This window comes from Trachypithecus francoisi, unplaced genomic scaffold (assembly GCF_009764315.1).
Source record: "Trachypithecus francoisi isolate TF-2019V2 unplaced genomic scaffold, Tfra_2.0 Lachesis_group0, whole genome shotgun sequence".
Classification (NCBI taxonomy): Eukaryota; Metazoa; Chordata; class Mammalia; order Primates; family Cercopithecidae; genus Trachypithecus; species Trachypithecus francoisi.
In genome coordinates, this window is record NW_022681453.1 from 172,641,401 (window position 1) to 172,662,486 (window position 21,086).

Genomic DNA, 21,086 nt, shown 5'->3' on the forward strand with positions numbered 1-21,086 from the left:
CCATATCTTAAATCAGGTTACTAAAATGAAAGTTGTACCTGCTGTAATGGGAACAAATGGTCATTTCCCAGTGGGCTTCAGTGATGTCTTGGAAGGAAGAGTGTGGAGTGTAAGCAAGCAAATGATCACAGTTGACTGTAGGTAAAGAGAATCCTCATAGAAAAGTAAATTCATGATTCTTTCCATTATGTAGAAAATAATACTAGTTAAAACAAAAACAGTAGCTTATATATACTATGTGTGTGGCCACCCTGAAAGGCCACATAAGCAGAATTTTGATATCCTTGGCATTACTTTCCAAGGTGACTTTGCATTTCACAGCTTTGAAACATTCTGAGACTTTACTTCTGCACAGCTTTGAAAAATAATTTCCAGGTCTTTTTTGAGCTGTGCATCTTATCAAGTGATTGTGCTATCGCCAACCATCTCCCTTCTTCTGTTATGTTGTGAAATTTAACATGGGTTAAAACATTTGTTAAGAAAACTCTGGTGTGTCACTGGACCAAGATGTTGTGGTTTACCTCTTGATATGCTACAGGAAGTAATCCATTGGGTTGTATATCTCAAAAGAGGTTACCTAGAGCAGCGATTCTGAAGCTTTTGGGTCTCAAGAACTCTTCGTAATCTTAAAAATTGTTGAGAATTCCAAATAATTTTTGTTTATGTGAGTTGTAGCTATTAATATATGCTGTACTTCAAATCAACATTGAGAAAAATAGAAAATATTTCTGCATTAATGAAAAAATAACATGAATAAACCCATTATATAATAGCATAATTTTTTTGAAAAAAATTATAGCATGAAGGGCTGTTGAATTTTGTCAAAGGCCTTTTCTGCATCTTTTTCAAAACAAACAGAATGTAGTGAGGAAGAAGGCATTGTTTTACATTCTTGCAAATCTGTTCAATGTTTTAATAGGACACTGCTGGATTCTCACAGCTGCTTCTTGCATTCAGTTTGTTGTGATATTGCATGTTATATATTCTGGAAAACTCCACTTACATTCATGAGAGAATGAAGGTAAGTAATGTTTTAATATTATTATGAAAATAGTTGTGACTTTATGAACCCCCTAAAAGAGTTTCAGGGAGCCTCACGGGCTCCTGGGCTCTACTTTAAGAACCACTTTGTCTGGAGGGATAGTACCAGATCCAGTGGAGCGTGTCCTTTGTTACAGGGCTGCCTTCCAGGTCCTCACAAGAAGCCACGTATACTTATTTTATATACAACCTCAGCATCCCTGGTTATTCTTTTCCCGAGTCTGTAGTAGATTAGAAGCCAGAGGATTTGAAGTCTGACATCCCAAGTTGAGAAGTGGTCAGTGACAGTAAGGGAGAAGACACAAATACTACAGAAACAGGTACAAATCCCAAAGGCATAACACACTCCAAATAAGAAGGCAACAACAACAAAAAATGTCATTTTAGAAAGACTGTGGAGAACCAAGATTTCTTCCTGAATAAGCCCACATGCCCCCAGCAGGTTTTCTGGCATTATGCTCTCTGGATCTGGAGCTCCCTCTCCTCCTAGTAGAAGGTGCTGGATGTGAGCACAACTTCCCAAAAGGCCTCCAGAGCTGGGCATCTGGTGATCCTGGCGTTCCTTTGCAAAGGTGGCACCTAAACTCAGACAGTGTGTCCTGATTATGAGACAGTTCTATTCTTCCTCTAAAAAAGGGAAAGTAGTATAGGTCTGAAGCTACCTCCTGTAGCACAGATGCAAGTTGTGTCCAGCTGTGCTTGGCCCACTGGGGCCTCGCCATGGGCTGTTGAGTGAACAAGAAATGTGTGCATTTCTTGCCTGTTGCCTGTGAGTTTCAGCCTGCACCTGGTGACACCCTGGTGTTTACTAGAACCCTCTGCTCCAAAGAAATTCTTCCAAATGGATTAAAACTTGAGTGTGTATACGTGTGTGTGGGGGGGGTGGGGGGTGTGAGATCTAAAGCAGCATCCCATGGAGTTTTTAACTTATGTGGGATCCTTCGTTCTTGAAGGATTCTGGATAAATGAAGCATAAAAACATATTCTCTTGCTTCAGAGTAGAAAGTCTTAAAAGCTAATTACTTTAAAGCCATTTAAACACATTGAAAGAATTTGAAGAGTTCTTTCTCCAATACCCTCCAAGTAAATTAGAAGTTAGAAAATGAGGTGAAAGCAATAAAAGGTTCTAACACTTATATTTAGTGGTTAAGAAAATTTCCTTTAGTGCTTTTGAAACATTTTCAAAATAGAAGTGCTTTTGGCTTCTACATAGCTTTGTAAAGTACTGTGTCCCAGCGTGAAGTGGCTGTGTTTAGTAACACTGCTGAGCCCCTGCATGAAAAATTTGCCCCAACCACGTTAGCCTTGGTCAGTCAGACTGAGTTGAATGGATTTCCAACAGCTCTCTCCCTCCAGGCTGTCTTGAGTGTGGGCTGTAACTTTTGATAAATGACTCTAATCTCAGTGCAGCAGTAGCTTAAAAATAGTGTCTAATATTCCAATTCAGTAGAAAAATTAATATTTCCCTTAAAAAGTTCTCTTAGATTTTCTCTCAATTAAAGAGAAATGAGAAGAGTTTTGAAGGATTGGACAATATTCAACTGTGTTTGTGACAGAATTTCCTCAGCTGTTGATATATGGTGGTAGTTTTCCCTTGTAATGTCTATCATTGAACCACACGCTGGAAGTTTCAATGAAACTTTTTTTTGTTTTTGTGGCTCTATAAACAATAAAAAGCAATATAGTGCTGCTCAGTTTAAAGAGAGCAGAGTAAAATGTCCCAGCTCCATCTTCTCTCTCCAATCACATCACAGAAACAGACAGAATAAGAAATGGACATAAAAACTCAATTTTGTTAGAAACTAGGAGAAGCAAGTTGATTTGTCCTACAGGTAAACAAGTTAAAGTTCATTACAGGAGATCCAGAAATTGATAATAAAAATTTGATAAGAGTTTCAATGGGAAGAAACTTATCAAAGAAATAATTCAAGACAATTTCTCAGAACTGAAGGACTTATGTCTCCATATAAATTTAAAAATATTCTTTCCTGAGGCACATCATTATAAAGTATCAGATACAGAGAGAAGATTCTAGAAGCTTTCAGATAGTGAAAAATAGGTCACACATAAAGAGTTTGGAATAAGATTTCAGATATTTCAGCCAACACAAGGGAAACTAGAAGACAATGAGGAGGGAATTTTCCCTCTAAATTCTGAGGGAAGTAATACTCTAATGAGAATTCTATGCACAGAAGAACCACTCAATCAAGTGGGAGAGGTGAATAATGTCATCTTCAGACATGCAACATCCCAAGCATTTTATTTCAAATTTCAAATGTATACTTTCTTAAGAAGGTGCATCAAAAAAAAGGAGCAAAGCAAGACTTGGGAGCCAGGAAAGGTGGGGTTCAACACAGCATATTAATAAAGGAATTCCTAGTTTTACAAACAATGAAGTCCCAAGATGATAGCTGTGCAGTAGTATTAGAGAGGAATCAGTCCACTTTGGAGCAGGAGGATATGGAAGACTTTAGGAGGGATGTTTCTAGAGAAAATAAAATGGAACTTATAGTTAACCATATATATTTCTGACCATGTGGAAAACAGTATTGATAGAGGCTTTATAAATTGATTGGAGAGAGTGAATTAACCATATATTGGCTGTAACTATATTGTATGGAGGGAGGGAAAGAAGTGAAGATATATAAGAGAGATTTGCAAGGCAGGAAAGTTGTGAGAGAACTAAGATATTATTAACCATAATAGGAAGTTAATAGATAATGTCTAAAATGGATGAATCCAGAGATATCAGCATAAGCATATCATTTGAAATATGCTGAAATGATATATGAGATATATGTGACATATGCTCAACTATGCTGGAGGTAAACACCAGAAGAAAGAGCTGGAAGTGTTTATTGTATTTCTTGGAGATGCAGGATTAAAGGATGGTTAGAGTGGGACAGAGATCTCTGGCTTATTTATTTATTTATTTATTTTAAGACGGAGTCTAGCTCTGTCACCCAGGCTGGAGTGCAGTGGCACAATCTCAGCTCACTGTAACCTCCACCTCACAGGTTCAAGCAGTTCTCATGCCTCAGCCTCCCGAGTAGCTGGGATTACAGTCATACGCCACTAAGCCCAGCCAATTTGTTTTGTATATTTAGAGTAGAGCTGGGGTTTTCACCATGTTGGCGAGGCTGGTCTCAAACGCCTGACCTCAGGTGATCTAACCACCTCAGCCTCCCAAAGTGCTAGGATTACAGGCGTGAGCCACCGTGCCGGCCTATTTTTATTATTGTAAAGCCCATACCTAATAACTCTGATCTTTGGGTCATCTGTTCTGTTTCTATTGTCTGCTTTTTTTCTCTTGGACCTGTCTCTTGGCATACAAGGACTTTTTTTTATTAAATGCAAGACGTTGTGTTGAAAAATAATAGCTGCTTGGGTGATATTATCTTAGTCAAAAGAAGATTTCTTTAGTTTCTGTCAGGCAGTTAAATAGGAGCACATTGCTTTAATTCAGTCACTGAGCTGATTTGAAATTGGATTTTAGTTTTTGGAAGGCCTGGTCTTTTTAGATTTGACCTTCCTCTTAGGATGTAATCCTTCAGAGGTCCTAATTAAATCTGGGGATGTTTATCAGAGCCCCTTGACCTTAATGGTGTGAACTCTGATTTATATTGCCTCAGTTTGTGAGACTGCTGGTAGCTTGTTTTCCACTTCCTTACAGGTTTCTCCTGGGAGAATTTCCTTAATAAATAACTTGCACCTGAATTCTTGGCTTAGCTTCTGTTTCTGGGAGAACCTGACCTAGGACAACATCGATCAATAAAGCAAAATTAGATGGGCAGACAAAAGTAAAACTTAGGGATAAACAAATCCATCTCTCAATGATACTCAGGCCAAAACAGCCTACAAATTTCTGTATTCCATCTTGAGGACTGTAAAAAAAACTAACCTTATTTTATTTTTAGGATTTATTTTATAGTTGCTCATTTATTTCTGCCTAAGCAGAAGTTGAAAGGAATAGAGGAAGAAATGCAGACTTAGATACGCTGTCCGATACTTTGGTTTCTTTTTGGCTCAGTCTAACTCTGGTATGAAAACGCCACAGCTAGAGCCTGCCATCTAGGTGTTTTTCTAAAGAGACTGACTCCAAAACATTTGAACTTCTTACTCCCAATTTCTCAACCTGCTGTGCACATCTGGAATTTGCTTTCACCTCCGAGTGATTTTTTTCTTCCTCATTGGGACCCACGCTCATCTTCTAGTGGGCTTCCTGCAGGGTGTGGGACTGGCTGAGCACGACTTTGAAGCAATACTGGGGTCTTGTAAGTTCTGGAAGATTTTCTGTGTTATCTTTAGAGACAAAAGAACTTTAGTGGCAGTTTTTCCTTGACTTCCATTTTGATCTCAGGAAAAGCAAAATAGTTTTCCTGAAGATCCTCCAATCTACATTCAATAGAAGAGAATTCACATAGAATATAAATAAGAGATTTAAAATAGTTTTTTTACAGAAAAATATAAACTGGTTTATTGTACCAAATCTTAAATTTGGATGGTGTATTAGTCTTCTCAGGCTGCCTTAACAAAGTGCCATAGCTGGGTGTCTTAAGCAACAGAAATTTATTTTCTCCCATTTATGGAGGCTGGAAGTCCAAGATCAGGGTGCCAACATGGTTGTGCTCTAATGAGGGCTCTTTTCCTGGCTTGCAGATAGTTGTCTTCTTTCTGTGTCCTCAATGATGGAGAGAGAACATAGAGAAACAGGAGTGGAGACTGTGCATTTGGCACCCCCCCCTTTTTTTTTGAGATGGAGTTTCTGTCACCCAGGCTTGAGTGCAGTGGTGTGATCTTGGCTCACTGTAAACTCCATTTCCCAGGTGCAAGTGATTCTCCTGCCTCAGCCTCCTGGGTAACTGGGATTACAAGCATCCATCACCATACCTAGCTGATTTTTGAATTTTTAGTAGAGACAGGGTTTCACCACGTGAAGCCAAGCTGGTCTCGAACTCCTGACCTCAAGTGATCTGCCTGGCTTGGCCTCTCAAAATGCTGGGATTACGGGTGTGAGCCACCACGCTCAGTCTTGGCACACTTCTTCATGTAACGTTCTCATACCTTCAGGGCCTGCTTGAGCTTGCTCACTCATACATTACTTCCATTTGATGATGGAGTACTGCTGTGCACACCCAACTTTATGGTGTGGTGAGTCAGATAACACCCATTTTCTGATGGGCAGCTTAATTTGCGTGGTAATTTGGTGGCCCATGGATAAATGTTCAGTCTCTACTGGGGCCCAGTAGCAGGCCAAGAGCCATTTCTCAAAAGGAGAGTAGTTAACTACAGAGTGTGGCAGGGCTTTGTTTCAAAATCCAAAGGACCAGTGTTGAAATTCACCTGCAGGTGCCTGTCAAAGGCTCCAAATAGCACACACATCACCACTGACAGTTCCAGTATCATTGTACTGGGTCATATGGCCCAAGTGGTACAGCAGCTTATACAGTAGACTGGATCTGTTGCAGAGCCTTCTCTTGTTCTGGGCTCCACTCAAAATAAGTAGCTTTTGGGGCCACTTGGCAAATGGGTTAGAGTAACACACCCACCATGAAATACCTTGCCTCCAAAATCGAAAGAGACCTACTAGGCATTTTATTTTACTTTTTGGTTATAGGAGGAGTCAGATGCAGCAATTTGTCATTCACCTTAGGAGGAATTTATCAACATGCCCCACAACACTGGACCCAGAACGATTTCACAAAGTAGAGGGCCCCTGGGTTTTGTCAGATTTATTTCTCATCCTCTCACACGCAAATGTCTTACCAAACGGTCTAGAGTAGTTGCTACTTCTTGCTCACTAGGTCAAATTAGCATAATGTCATCAATGTAATGGGGCCAGTGTAATATCTGGTGGAAGAGAAAGGTGATCAAAATCTCTGCAAACCAAATTGTGACATAGGGCTGGAGAGCTGATAAACCTCTGAGATAGGACAGTGAGAGTGTATTGCCAGCCTTGCCACCCGAAACAAACTGGTACAGCAGCTGTCATTAAAGTCACCACCTGGTTAAGCCTACAATAATCCACGTCATTCTCCAAGATCTGTGTGTCTTATGCACAGGTCACATGGGAGAGTTGAATGGGGATGTAATGGGAATCACCATGACCTCATCTTTCAAGTCCTTGATGATGGCACTAATTTCTGCAATACTAATCTGTATTGCTTCTGATTCACTAGTTTTGTAGGTACAGGGAGTTCTAGTGGCTTCCCTTCGGCCTTTCCCACCATAAAAGCCCTCATCCACTGGTCAGGGAACCAATGAGGTGTTACTGCTAGCTGTTGAGTAAGTCTGTTCCAATGATGCATTCCAGAACTGGGGAAATAACAAGATTTGTTCAGGGATCCACCGGACCCACTGTGAGACAGACTTGAGCCAAAACTTGATTTATCATCTGACCTCCATAAACTCCTACTCTGACAGGTGGACCACAGTGATGTTTTGGATTCCTTAGAACTAGAGTCAGTTCAGAGCCGCTGTCCAGTAGTCCCTAAAAGGTTTGATTATTTCCTTTCCTCCAGTACAATGTTGTCCTGGTAGAAGGCTGTATGTTCCTTTGGGGAAAGGCCGATCGAAGACCAACCGTTTAAATTTTTGTCTGTACACTGGGATCCTTTCTCAAGGAGACCTGGTCTACTCATCATTCAAGATACTCTGGGTTTGTAAACTAGCTTAAGTTTGTAAACTGTAAATTGAGTAACTGTGACTCTCTGTGATTATGATTCAGATTAGACTTTTGTTCACTTAACCTATAACTTTTCTGCTTATATAGATCAAATAAGCATTTAATAGGCTTCCTATTTTACTTCTAGGGACACTGCAATCAACTGGCCAATGCTACAGGTCTGTGTGAGTTAGACTATTCTGATTGCTGCTCTGACTCTGATGTCCATTATGGTATCCATACCCCTCTTGCCTTTGGCAGTTGAGTCCTGCCATCTGGCCCCTGCCACCCTAGGACCCAACTACTCCCATTGCATTTAGGTTTTCCAATCCAGTGACTGTAGTTCTTGCATTAGGGTCTGGCCTACAGGGAAGCGGAATCACAGGGCTCTTCAAGGATGCTGAAGTTCCTCTTACACATTTATTTTTCATAGTCATGGTGGATGAGTAGGTATTAAATGACAAATCCGCTCTAATATTTCAGTCTCCCTCAGCCTTTGAATCACTTCCTCTGTAGTAAACCAAGGCAGGTCCAGCATTTCCAACTTGTGCACTGTGGTCTTAGGTCCATGTTTTAGCCAGTCAACCAAACTATTAGACTCCTTAATCTCTGAGCTGCAACATTAAATGCAGAATCTCTGCATAGTGAGACCATATCAAAAAGTTTAGCTTGATCCAACTTTATGTTCCTTCTATCATCATTTCACATTCTCAATATCTGTTTCCACACATATTTCTTAGATTTCTGTGTACATTAGAAAACTCCAGTTATTCTTTTGGAGTGTAGCACACTTCCTTATGGGTTACCTTTTGTACTTTACCTTTAGGGACCTACTAGGACGTGAGTCTAATTATAGGTTTAGAAGCAAAGAGAGTTGATGATGTTAGGTTCTGAGGAGACTCAGCATTGTCTTCCATGGCAACTGCCTCAAGGGAGAGCACTGGAGTTTTTTAGGCAATTCAGGGTTAATCTCCTTAGATAAGGGTACAGAGGCTTATACCACAAGGGATTGGGAGATGACTCCCTTTCTGGAGTAGGGAGAAATCTTCCACTGGCAAAGAAGACTCATCAGAATTTAGGGGCTCAATGACCCCAAATTCATCAAGGTCTTCCTGCATGTTCCCATTACAATTTTTCAGAAGCCCATTTCTTCCCAACCAATGCCTTCACCTTTACAGTAGACACCGTGCGAGGCTGGGAGTTCAACTTGTGTTGTAATTCAGCCAGTCATAGGGTGAGGCTCTGCCTTTTAATTTTCAGCAATCTCAGCTCTGCAGCTATAAGAGATAAAGATATCTTTTAGGGCAAACATAGAAGTTTTCCAGTCATTTATGCAACGCTTGGGCTGGCAACTCAAACCCCTGAACTCATCCTTATCTTTCTCCACCTTGTCCAGCAATAGTAGGAACAACCAGCCAATCTCATTACATTTGTTAGCTTGCCCCAAAAATGTTTGAAAGTACATACACAGTTACCAAGCTCTTTGATTCTTATAAGTAGTTGACTACGAGTATTCAATGGTGATATTTTGTGTATTTTTATTGCCAAATCACACCATGGACTTTCAATGCTCTCTTTACTACTGGAAATAGAATCATTAGTGTCTTTAATCAGATTAGAGATCTGATTCCAAATACCTCAAAACCAATTCAGAAACTCATTCTTAAAATTATGTTCCTCTAGGACCACTCTTGGTAGCAAAATCTGTATTAGTCAGGGTTCTCCAGAGAAACAGAACCAATAGGATATATGTGTGTGTGTGTTTGTTGATTATGAGGAATTGGCTCATATGATTATGGAGGTACAGTGCAGTTGAACAACTTGAAACTCAGTAGAATCTGTGGTGTAGTTCTAGTTCCTGAGAACCAGGAGGGCTGATAATGTAAGTTCCAGTCTAAAAGCTAGCAGGCTTGAGACCCAAGAAAGACCAAGGTTTCAGTTCAAGTCTAAAGACAGGAAAAGTCTGATGTCTCATCTTACAGCAGTCAGGCAGCAAGAGTTCCCTCTTACCTAGTGTTTTGTTCTACTCAGGCCTACAATGGACTGGATGAGGGCTACCCACACTGGGGGGGGGGGGTGGTGGCAATGCCCTTTACTCAACCTACTGATTCAGATGTTATTCTCACTGAGAAACACTCTCACAGATAAATACAGAATACTGCTTGACTATATGCCTGGGCACCCTGTGGCCCAGTCTAGTTGACATATAAAATTAACCAGTATTGGTGGGCTTTTACAGAATCAATGCTTTACAGTTTATATTGACTGTTTATTCATAGCTCTGAGACATCTTATTTTTGTAAAAATTTTGTAGGTGAGGAAACTAGGTCCAGAGGGATACCCAAGCAACTTGTCTGCGAATGAGCCAAGTCCAGAGCCTAAGGATTACTGACATTAAATTCAGCCTGTTCTAGCACTTTATAATATAGATGTAGAGGTGGTATTTTGGATATAGTGGCTTAGAAACTGGGCTTCGAAATTATTCTGCATGGATTTGAATGTCACCTCATCTACTTATTAATCGTGGGGCCTTGGGAAAGTTACTTAGATTTTTTTTAAACATTTGTTTCCAAACCTTTACATTGGAATTTATCTAAAATTTGTATGGAAGATAAAGAGTAAAGACAAGGCAAGACTATTTCAAAGATGTCAGTGATAGGGAGGGATTAATTCTGCCTGATATTAAGACTACTTATGAAATTATTGCATTAAAATGATACAGTGTCAGTCTAGAGATAGACCAATAAAAGCAGACTAAGAAAGCAGAACACAGAGCCTAGAAACAGACCTAGAACATGTGGGAATGTGCAGTAAGTCAAAGGTAGCATTGAAATCAGTGGCGAACACATATATGGATTAATCAATAAAGGGGGCTCAGATAATTGATTGTTCATATTGAATAAGATAAAATTAGATAACTACCATATGTAAAGATACATTCAGATGTACTAAAACCTGAACGTAGAAAGGAAATTATTTTCCTGGAAAGGAAAATATAGAAAAATATGATAATTGGGTGGGACAAGATTTCTTATACAAAGCAAAAAAAAAGACACACACATACACACACAGAAAAAGGAAGGATTAATGTATCGGTGGACATTAAAAATAAAGCAAAAACCAAACAAAACTTCTGTTCAACAAATGATACTGTGAGCAAAGACAAACTCACACTAAGATATTTGTAATGCATATAATCAACAGAAAAATGCAATCTATTAATAGAATATATATAAAAGTCACAAATTAGTAAGAAAAAGGCAAACAACGCAATAGAAAGTAGGTAAATGTTATAAACTGGCAATTTAGGGATGAGAAACCTGAATAGTCAAAGCACATATAAAAAATATTCAAGCACATTTGTAATTGGGCTTATGAAAATTGAAACATTCATAAGCAACTATTTCACAACCATCAGATTGCCCCCAAATTAAGAAATTAGATAACACCAAGTGTTGGCAAGAATGTGGAGAAACAGTCACTTGTATACTTTGCTGGATGGAAGTGTAAACAGGTATAACTCATTTGGAGAAAGAAAATAGAAATATATAACAAAGCTGAAGATGAACATACTCTATTTTCATACTCTACACCAGGGGTCAGCAAACTGTGTCCTTCAGGCCAAATCTGGCCCATGACCTGTTTTTGTAAATCTGCTCTTATAAAAACCCAGCTGTGTGCATGCTTATTCATTTACACAATGTTGATGACTCTTTTCCTGCTACATGACAGAGTAATGGCAACAGAGACCATATGGCCCACAAAGCCTGAACTATTTGGCTCTTTATAGAAAAAGGTTTCTGATTCCTGCCCTTGATTTTAGAGAAACTCTCATATGCATACACACTGAAAAATGCACAAGGATATTCTTTGCTACTGTTTTTGATAAAAAAAGGATATATCCTTTTTTTCACTAATAGAAGAAATGATAAATGAAATGTGTTATTTTTCTATGCAGTAGAGTACTATATAGTAATTAAAATAACTAGACATGTATGAAATGACTAGTATAGATATCAACATGGATACATTTCAACATACTGGTAAGTGGAAAAAATATACCCAGTATTACAACGACCTTGTTCTTCTCCTCCTTGGTCTCGTGAAATAATTGTTTTACACAATGGTTGTCAGTGGATTGGAATCATTATTTATATGTAGATGGGGAATGGTCACTATCGTGAATGTCACTATAAATGGAACAGCAGCATATTGGGTAACTCCTGATGTAATGCATTTATAAAATATACTTTGTCTATGAAAAGTTTTTGAAAAAAAATGAAACTAAGTCTAACCAAGCTTCTAGAGTTAATTGCACTACAGAGGAGCAAAGGGACACATTTGGGATGTGGGGCATTATTCAGGAATGTTATGGGGATTTTGTAAATCACAGGGAAATGCTAAAGGGAAAAAAGTGTGTGTGCATGTGTGTGTGTGTACATGTGTGCTCCTTTAGGTTAAAAGAGACTCAGACCTAAACAAATGTAGTGTATTACAATGTTTATACCTTGATTCAAACAATTCAACTGTGAAAGAAATTTTTAAGACAATTAGGGAAATTGGTTTGTAGTATGGGTTGATATCAAAGAGTTATTGATAATTTTCTTAGGTGTGATAATGTGATTATATTTATGTTCAGATTTTCAGAGAAATGCATACTGCATACAATAGGTAGCAGTGAAATTATACAACGTAATTTTTTTGAAGAAGAGATTTATTTATTAATTATTTTTCTTCCAACTTTTATTTTAGATGCAGGGGATATACGTGCAGGTTTGACAAGGATAAATTGTGTCACTGGGGTTTGGTGTACAAATGATTTTATTACCCAGGTAGTGAGCATAGTACCCAATAGATCGTTTTCTATCCTCCCCCTCCTCCTACCTTCTACCCTCAAGTAAGCCGTGGTGCCTATTGTTCCCCTTTTTATATCCCTGTGTGCTCAATGTTTAGCTCCAACTTATAAGCGAGAACATGCAGTATTTTGTTTTTAGTTCCTGCATTAATTTTCTTAGGATAATGGCCTCCAGCTGCATCTGTTTTGCTGCAAGGGACATGATTTTATTCTTTTTTATTGCTGTGTAGTATTCCATGGTGTATATGTACCCTTTATCCAGTCCGCCATTGACAGGCATGTAGGTTGATTCTATGACTTTGCTATTGTGAAAAGTGCTGTGATGAACAGACAAGTGCATGTATCTTTATGATAGAATGATTTATATTCCTTTGGGCATATGCCCAATAATGAGATTGCTGGGTCAAATGTACGTAATTTATTTTAAAATACTTCAGTCAAAAAAAAACCAAAAACCAAAAACAAAACAAAACAAAACCCATGAAAAAACAAGAGCTGGTTAAGCAAATGTGGCAGTTTTGATAATTATTGAATTTGGGTGATGAATTTACAGAAGTTTGCTGTGTTACTCTATTTTTTTAATACTTGAAAATTTGCATAATAAAAAAGTATCTTTTCAGAATTTGACCATTTTCTCACTCATTACACTATTACTATCCTGGTTCAAGCCATCACCTTTTTTTTTTTTTTGAGGATTTAAGTTTTATTCAGGTTTCACTTTATATTATATTTTAGTGTTGTTTGAGTTATTTACTTGAAAATGTCTGATACTATTTTTTCTTTTCTTATTTATATTTGCATATGTTTTCATGAATTTTTATGTAACTTCAAAGCAACCATTTTCAAGACTTAATTTTTTTTAAGAATAGTTTTAGGTTCACAGCATAATTGAGAATAACGTACCAAGGTTTTCCATTATCTCCTTCTCCCACCACCACTGCACAGTCTCCCCAACTATCAACATCCCCCACTAGAGCGGGTACATTTGTTACAATTGATAAACATGTATTAATACGTCAGTATCACCAAAAGTCCATAGTTTATATTAGGATTCACTGGTGTTGGTGTTGCACATTTTATGGGTTTTGACAAATGTATAATGACGTGTATCTACCATTATAATATCATACAGAGTTTTTTTACTGCCCAAAAAAATCCTTTGTGCTTAACCAATCTCTGGCGACCACTGGTCTTCTCACTGGCTCCATAGTTGTGCCTTTTCCAGGATATCACAAACTTGGAATCACATAGTATGGAGTCTTTTCAGATTGGCTTTCTTCACTTATTAATATATATCTAAGATTTTTAAAATTATACTTTATATTCTAGGGTACATGTGCACAACCTGCAGGTTTGTTACATATGTATACATGTGCCATGTTGGTGTGCTGCACCCATTAACTCATCATTTACATTAGGTATATGTCCTAATGCTATCCCTCCCTTCTCCCCCCACCCCACGACAGTCCCCAGTGTACGATGTTCCCCTTCCTGTGTCCAAGTGTTCTCATTGTTCAATTCTCACTTATGAGTGAGAATATGCGGTGTTTGGTTTTCTGTGCTTGCGACAGTTTGCTCAGAATCAAGCCATCACCATGTTTCTACTGTAGTCATCTTCTAACATGTTTCCCTACTTCTACCCTTACCTTCATATGGGCTAATCCCAACATAGCAACCAGAGTGATTATTTTAAAATGTAAGTCAGACCATGGCACTCTGTGCAAAACCCTCTTTCAGTCTTTTTGATGTAGGCATTAAGGCTATGGACTTTCCTCTTAGCACTGCCTGTGCTGTATCCCAGAGGTTTTGATAGATTGTGTCATTATTGTCATTCAGTTTGAAGAATTTTTTTTTTTTTTTGAGACGGAGTCTTGCTCTATTGTCCAGGCTGGAGTGCAGTGGTGCGATCTCGGCTCGCTGCAGGCTCCACCTGCCAGGTTCATGCCATTCTCCTGCCTCAGCCTCCCAAGTAGCTGGGACTACAGGTGCCCGCCACCACGCCTGGCTAATTTTTTGTATTTTTAGTAGAGATGGGGTTTCACCATGTTAGCCAGGATGGTCTCAATCTCCTGACCTCATGATCCGTGCACCTCTGCCTCCCAAAGTGCTAGGATTACAGGCATGAGCCATCGTGCCCAGCCCAGTTTGAAGAACTTTTAAATTTCCATCTTCATTTTGTTTTTGACCCAATGCTCATTCAGGAGCAGGTTATTTAATTTCCATGTAATTGCATAGTTTTGAAGGTTCCTTTTGGAGTTGATTTCTAGTTTTATTTCACTGTGGTCTGAGAGAGTGCTTGATATAATTTCAATTTTCTTAAATTTACTGAGGCTCATTTTATGGCCTAGCATATGGTCTATCTTGGAGAACGTTCCATACACTGTTGAATAGAATGTGTATTCTGCAGTTGTTGGATAAAATGTTCTGTATATATCTGGTAAGTCCATTTGTTCCATGGTGTAGTTTAAATCCATTGTTTCTTTGTGAACTTTCTGTCTTGATGACCTGTCTAGTGCTGTCAGTGGAGTACTGAAGTCTTCCACTATTATTGTGTTGATGTCTATCTCATTTCTTAGGTCTATTAGTAATTGTTTTATAAATTTGGGAACTCCAGTGTTAGGTGCATATATGTTTAGGACTGTGATGTTTTGCTGTTGGACAGAGCCTTTTACCATTATATAATGTCCCTCTTTGTCTCTTTTAACTGCTGTTGCTTTAAAATTTGTTTTTTTCTGATATACGAATAGCTACCCCTGCTCGCTTTTGGTGTCCGTTTGCATGAAATGACTTTTTTCACCCCTTTTAAGTTTATGTGAGTCCTTATGTGTTAGTTGAGTTTTCTGACAGCAGATAGTTGGTTGGTGAGTTCTTATCCATTCTGCAGTTCTGTGTCTTTTAAGTGGAGGATTTAGGCCATTTACATTCAATGTTAGTATTGAGATGTGAGGTATCATTGCATTCATCATGCTATTTGTTGCCTGTGTACTTTGGTTCTTTTGTTTTTTGTTTCTGCTTTTTAACTTGAATTTTGGTTTTATAGGTCCCGTGTGATTTATGCTTTAAAGAGGTTCTGTTGTGATGTGTTTCCAGGACTTGTTTCCAGATTTAGAGCTCCTTTTAGCAGTTCTTGTAGCGGTGGCTTGGTAGTGGTGAATTCTCTCAGCATTTGTTTGTCTGAAAAAGACTGTATGTTTCCTTCATATATGATGCTTAGCTTCACTGGATACACAATTCTTGGCCAATATTTGTTTTGTTTGAGGAGTTTGGAGATAGGGCCCCAATCCCTTCTAGCTTGTAGGTTTTCTGCTGAGAAATCTGCAGGAAACTTCTCCTGCAAACAGACCTTCACTTTCTCCAGGAGAGGTGTGTGTTCGGGAGAGGAGAATCCCTTTCCCACTTCTGCAGTTGGGGCACTCACAGTGTTTGGGTGTCTCCTGGGTCCTGTAGGAGCAGTGTGCTTCCTTCAGAGGGTCTGTGGGCCCTCTCAGGATTGCTGGTTTGTTCTTGTAGTCAATCTGGAGCTACAATCCACAATGTGAGCGTCCACACACTGCTCTGTCTGTCCAAGTCAGAGCTGCAATCTAGTCCTGCCTCCCGTCTGCCATGATGCTCCTGCACCGCATACTATATATTTTACTTATTTATTCTTCCATTGACTGCCTTCACCCTCAAGAATAAGAAGAGAGATTTTTGTCTATTTTGTTCTTTGCTTTAGACTTAGTGCCTAGAACAGAACCTGGCACCTATGAGACAGTCAATAATTAAAAAAACTTGTTGATTGAATCTCACTTATTTCTCATCATTAATGAAAGATAGTATTGCAGAAGGCAAGAAAAGGGGTCTTAACTCACAGAGGCTTGGTTTGAATTTCAGATCTGCCATTTGCTAGCTATCTATGAGGCACTGGGTGAGCCATTCGTGCTCTCTCAACCTCAGTTTGTTCACCTCTGAAGTGGAGAGAACATTTATCCCTTGTGCTGTACATGATTTTGCTATTAGGATCAAAATGAAAATTACTATTCAAATGTGAAGAATTATTACTAATAGTTAATGGTAATACTTACCCTTTACTGAACACATAATATGCTCCAGGCACTGTGTTGATAGTTTAATATATAAAGTATATGTATAAAATTTCATTTAATCATCACAATAACCATACGAGCTAACTTAAAATTTAATTTTACAGATGAAGACACTGAGGCTCAAGGATGTTAAAATGGCTTGTCCAAGGTCACTAATACAGTAAGCAGCAGGTCAGATATTTTACTTCAGGCCTCTCTAAATCTTCCGTGTTGTAGAGCTAGGTTTTTATGGCTTTGAAAGTCATACATTTCTTCTTTTTTTTTTTTTTTTTTTTTGAGACGGAGTCTCGCTCTGTCACCTAGGCTGGAGTGCAGTGGCCGGATCTCAGCTCACTGCAAGCTCCGCCTCCCGGGTTTACGCCATTCTCCTGCCTCAGCCTCCCGAGTAGCTGGGACTACAGGCACCTGCCACCACGCCCGGCTAGTTTTTTGTATTTTTTAGTAGAGACGGGGTTTCACTGTGTTAGCCAGGATGGTCTCGATCTCCTGACCTCGTGATCCGCCCGTCTCGGCCTCCCAAAGTGCTGGGATTAGAGGCTTGAGCCACCGCGCCCGGCCGAAAGTCATACATTTCTTCTTTAGCTAGTATGCTGCTGCTGTTTAACTCTAATTTTACTCAAAACAATTTAAGAGTCTTAGACATTATTAAAATGACAATGCCATTTTCTTAGTGCCACAGAACTAGCTCTTGAGTATGAACATTTGAAGAAAAGAAGGGGGTCAAAGATGAAATAGTGACAAATCTTCTTTTGGATAATTCTTTTTAGACTATATTTAAATATGCCCTAATGGCAAGGACGGAAGAAAATTCAGGGCCAGAACTGTTGTTTTAAAAAGAAATATTTTCTTCTAGGAAATGCCATGATGGTCCTCACTTTGTAAGAACCAGAGTTCAGTTTTAAGGGTGCAAGTAGATTGTGAAGTTCAGAAAGTACCAGTGTCTTAGATGTTACCATAGCTGAACACTGTTGTTCATAGAAACCTGGTTCCCACCCCAGCTTTACCTCTGCCTATCATGTGGCTAAAGCTATTGCAGATAATCAGAAATTTGAAACAGAGACTGCCATACCCAGGGAGGTCTCATGTTTTCCTTGTCAAAATACTCTCTATTGGAGTATACATGTGGTTATCTTGTTCAATAAAGAAAACAAATCAAATCAACCTTCTGCCAAGAGCAATCATTATGCTTCCTGCCAGGTGGGTGGGAAAGGAGAAAATGACAGTGTCAAGAGAAGAACCATGGATGGAATGGGCCAGAGTCCGCAGACATAGGATTACAGGCTACCTTTACCCAACTCAAATTACTTTGGCAAAAGGAGGAATACATTAGAAGACACATGTGTGCAGAAGAGGAGTGGGACTGAAGCCATGGCTCAGAAACCAGAACTAGGACCTTCAATACCATCAGGACATGCATTTCTGCATCTCTCAGATTGACTTCCTCCACATAGCTGGAGGTGTGGCCCCTGGCAGTGTCATGCCACACCACGTCTCACAACTGCAGGACCAATGAGGAATGCATTTCTTTCCCATGGCCCAGTTTGAAAAATCCAAGGAAAAAGTCCTTATAGGCCTTGTGGAAGTAATATGTCTACCCTTGTACCAGTCATTGTGTGCTATAATTGATAACCATCACTAGTACCACATGGTTGGAGTTGGGAGAGGAGCAACTTCCTAACAGAAAGGGAGAGTCATACTTAAACAAGAAAAGGATATTTGGACATCTGTACTGTGTGCTTTACAATCATATAGTGTAGCCATGTGTATGGTTAGTTGATGCAATAACATATTACTATCTTGGGGGTTATCAGTTCCTTGCATTTATAAAGCAGTTCATGATTTTCAGAGACTTTTCTTAACTATCTCATTTAAACCTGTATCATTCTATGAATTAGGTCAGGCATCCAGATGTTTGGGTTCAGGGGAGGTGTAGTGATTTTTCGAAGACCATCTGTTGAAATACTTAGTTTGGATCATTCTTGCTACCTTCGATCTATTCACTCAGAGAAAATAAGCATCAATCCACCAATGCCATTCTAGGAATCTATTCTGAATTAATATTCACATATGTGCAGCATTGTTCACTGTGGCAAAAAATTAGTCACCTTCAGAGTTCATCAATAGAAAAGTGGCTACATACCTTATCGTACATCCATTTGATGAAACACTATGCATATGTACTAATATGGAAAGACCGCCAATATATTTTTAAATAAAAAAGAAAGTTGCAAAAACAATGAATAAAACATAATCTCATTTATGTAAAAGAAAAAACAAACTCTGCATATGTGAAGAAATATATTGAAAAGGACTGGAAGAATAGACTTTATAAGTAGTGGCCAATGTTGGGGAGGGAAGTAAAAAACAGATGGAAACTTGGAGGTCCTTTATCTTTTACTCTGTGTAGTTATGTAGGGCCTGAATTTTTACAAGGATGTGTCCACATACTACTTACATAATAAAAAGCAAACAGAACAAAACCCAAAGCATCCCCCAGGGGACCCACTGGGCTGGGATGAAATTTCTCTAGGTCTCTGACTGTGTCATTTAAAACCTTGTGCATCCCTTATGGGCTGGGTCTGACCCCATTCAGTTTAGAGCAAAGTTCTTATAAAACATCCAGGGATCCATCCCTTCTAAGTATCTACTACATGCATAAATATATGTGGCAAATGACATACCAAAAAAGTGTAAGTAAAGGTCTCTGTTCTCAAAGAGTATATAATTGGAAAGGCAAATACGTAAGTTAAATATTAATAAACTCTGTGGAGTTCTTAGTACTGGAACTTTACCAGCCTTAGTTTTGCACTGTGTAAAATGTGGACTAGATGGTCTCTAAGGGGTCTTAGTTTGAGTATTTTGAAATTCTGTGATTATGTTGTAGGCTGTTCAAGAATTTTTTTTTTTAGAATCACAAGGAACATGGCTAGTATTAGACTCCAAATCACAGGGAAAAAGAGATGTTAGAAGTCAGCCAGGATGGAATTCAATATCACTTTGGGTCACTTGGAAAATACTTCTGTAAACGTAGAAGACACATACATTCTCTTTAAATATAAGACTAAGAAAAGTGACTGGATAATTACGTTGCTGTATAATCCTCTGCCTAAGAGCTGCAAGTACCAGTGGAGAAAGAAAAGGTACAGAAAGCTAATCGGTGAACTCTGGAAAGCTTGCACACAACCGAGGCAAATGGTTTCTCTCCTCAAAATGGGACTCTCAATCCTTGGCTAAACAGTCAAACACTCAAGAGAAACTCAAAACCAGTTGCAAGGTAAAAGGTGGAAAAGGCTTTTTGCCCACTCAACTGGGCTTAAAGCCTTTGGAGAAGTGCTTGAGGGCGTACAGATGAGACAAAGGTAACAGAGGGAGCTGTGTTGGAGAGAATTAAAAGCAAAAGCATAGAGTAAACAGGTTTCAACAAGACAGTCTTTATTGTTGAAAAGCCACTCTGGGAGGGTGGAGCAAGATGGCCGAATAGGAACAGCTCCAGTCTCCAACTCCCAGCGCGAACGACACAGAAGACTGGTGATTTCTGCATTTTAAACTGAGGTACTGGGGTCACCTCACTGGGGAGTGCCGGACAGTCGGTGCTGGTCAGCTGATGCAGCCAGACCAGCGAGAGCTGAAGCAGGGCGAGGCATTGCCTCACCTGGGAAGCGCAAGGCAGAAGGGAATCCCTTTTCCTAGCCAGCGAACTGAGACACACAACACCTGGAAAATTGGGTAATTCCCACCCCAATACTGTGCTTTAAGCAAACAGGCACACCAGGAGATTATACCCACACCTGGCCGGGAGGGTCCCACGCCCACGGAGCCTCCCTCATTGCTAGCACAGCAGTCTGCGATCTAACCGCAAGGCAGCAGCGAGGCTGGGGGAGGGGCGCCCACCATTGCTGAGGCTTAAGTAGGTAAACAAAGCTGCTGGGAAGCTCGAACTGGGGAGCTCACAGCAGCTCAAGGAACCTGCCTGTCTCTGTAGACTCCACCTCTGGGGACAGGGCACAGCTAAAACAAAGGGGAAAGCAGCAGAGGCCTGTGCAGACGCGAATGACTCTGTCTGACAGCTTTGAAGAGAGCAGTGGATCTCCCAACACGGAGGTTGAGATCTGAGAAGGGACAGACTGCCTGCTCAAGTGGGTCCCTGACCCCTGAGTAGCCTAACTGGGAGGCATCCCCCACTAGGGGCAGTCTGACATCCCACACCTCACAGGGTGGAGTACACCCCTGAGAGGAAGCTTCCAAAGTAAGAATCAGACAGGTACACTCGCTGTTCAGCAATTTCTATCTTCTGCAACCTCTGCTGCTGATACCCAGGCAAACAGGTCTGGAGTGGACCTCAAGCAATCTCCAACAGATCTACAGCTGAGGGTCCTGACTGTTAGAAGGAAAACTACCAAACAGGAAGACACCTATACCAAAACCCCATCAGTACGTCACC

The 21,086-nt window shown here is 39.7% G+C and overlaps 1 long non-coding RNA gene across 3 annotated transcripts in view; it reads left to right on the forward strand.

Annotated features, from left to right (window-relative positions):
- The window catches only part of LOC117084249, a 184,624-nt gene that overhangs the window by 47,486 nt on the left and 116,052 nt on the right, over window positions 1-21,086 (forward strand). For 2 of the 3 annotated variants that reach the window (XR_004437368.1, XR_004437370.1), the window contains exon 2: window positions 920-1,021. The exons of the other annotated variant lie outside the window; for it this stretch is intronic. This is a non-coding gene — a long non-coding RNA (uncharacterized LOC117084249). The remainder of the gene's footprint in view (window positions 1-919; window positions 1,022-21,086) is intronic. 3 annotated transcript variants of the gene reach the window in all.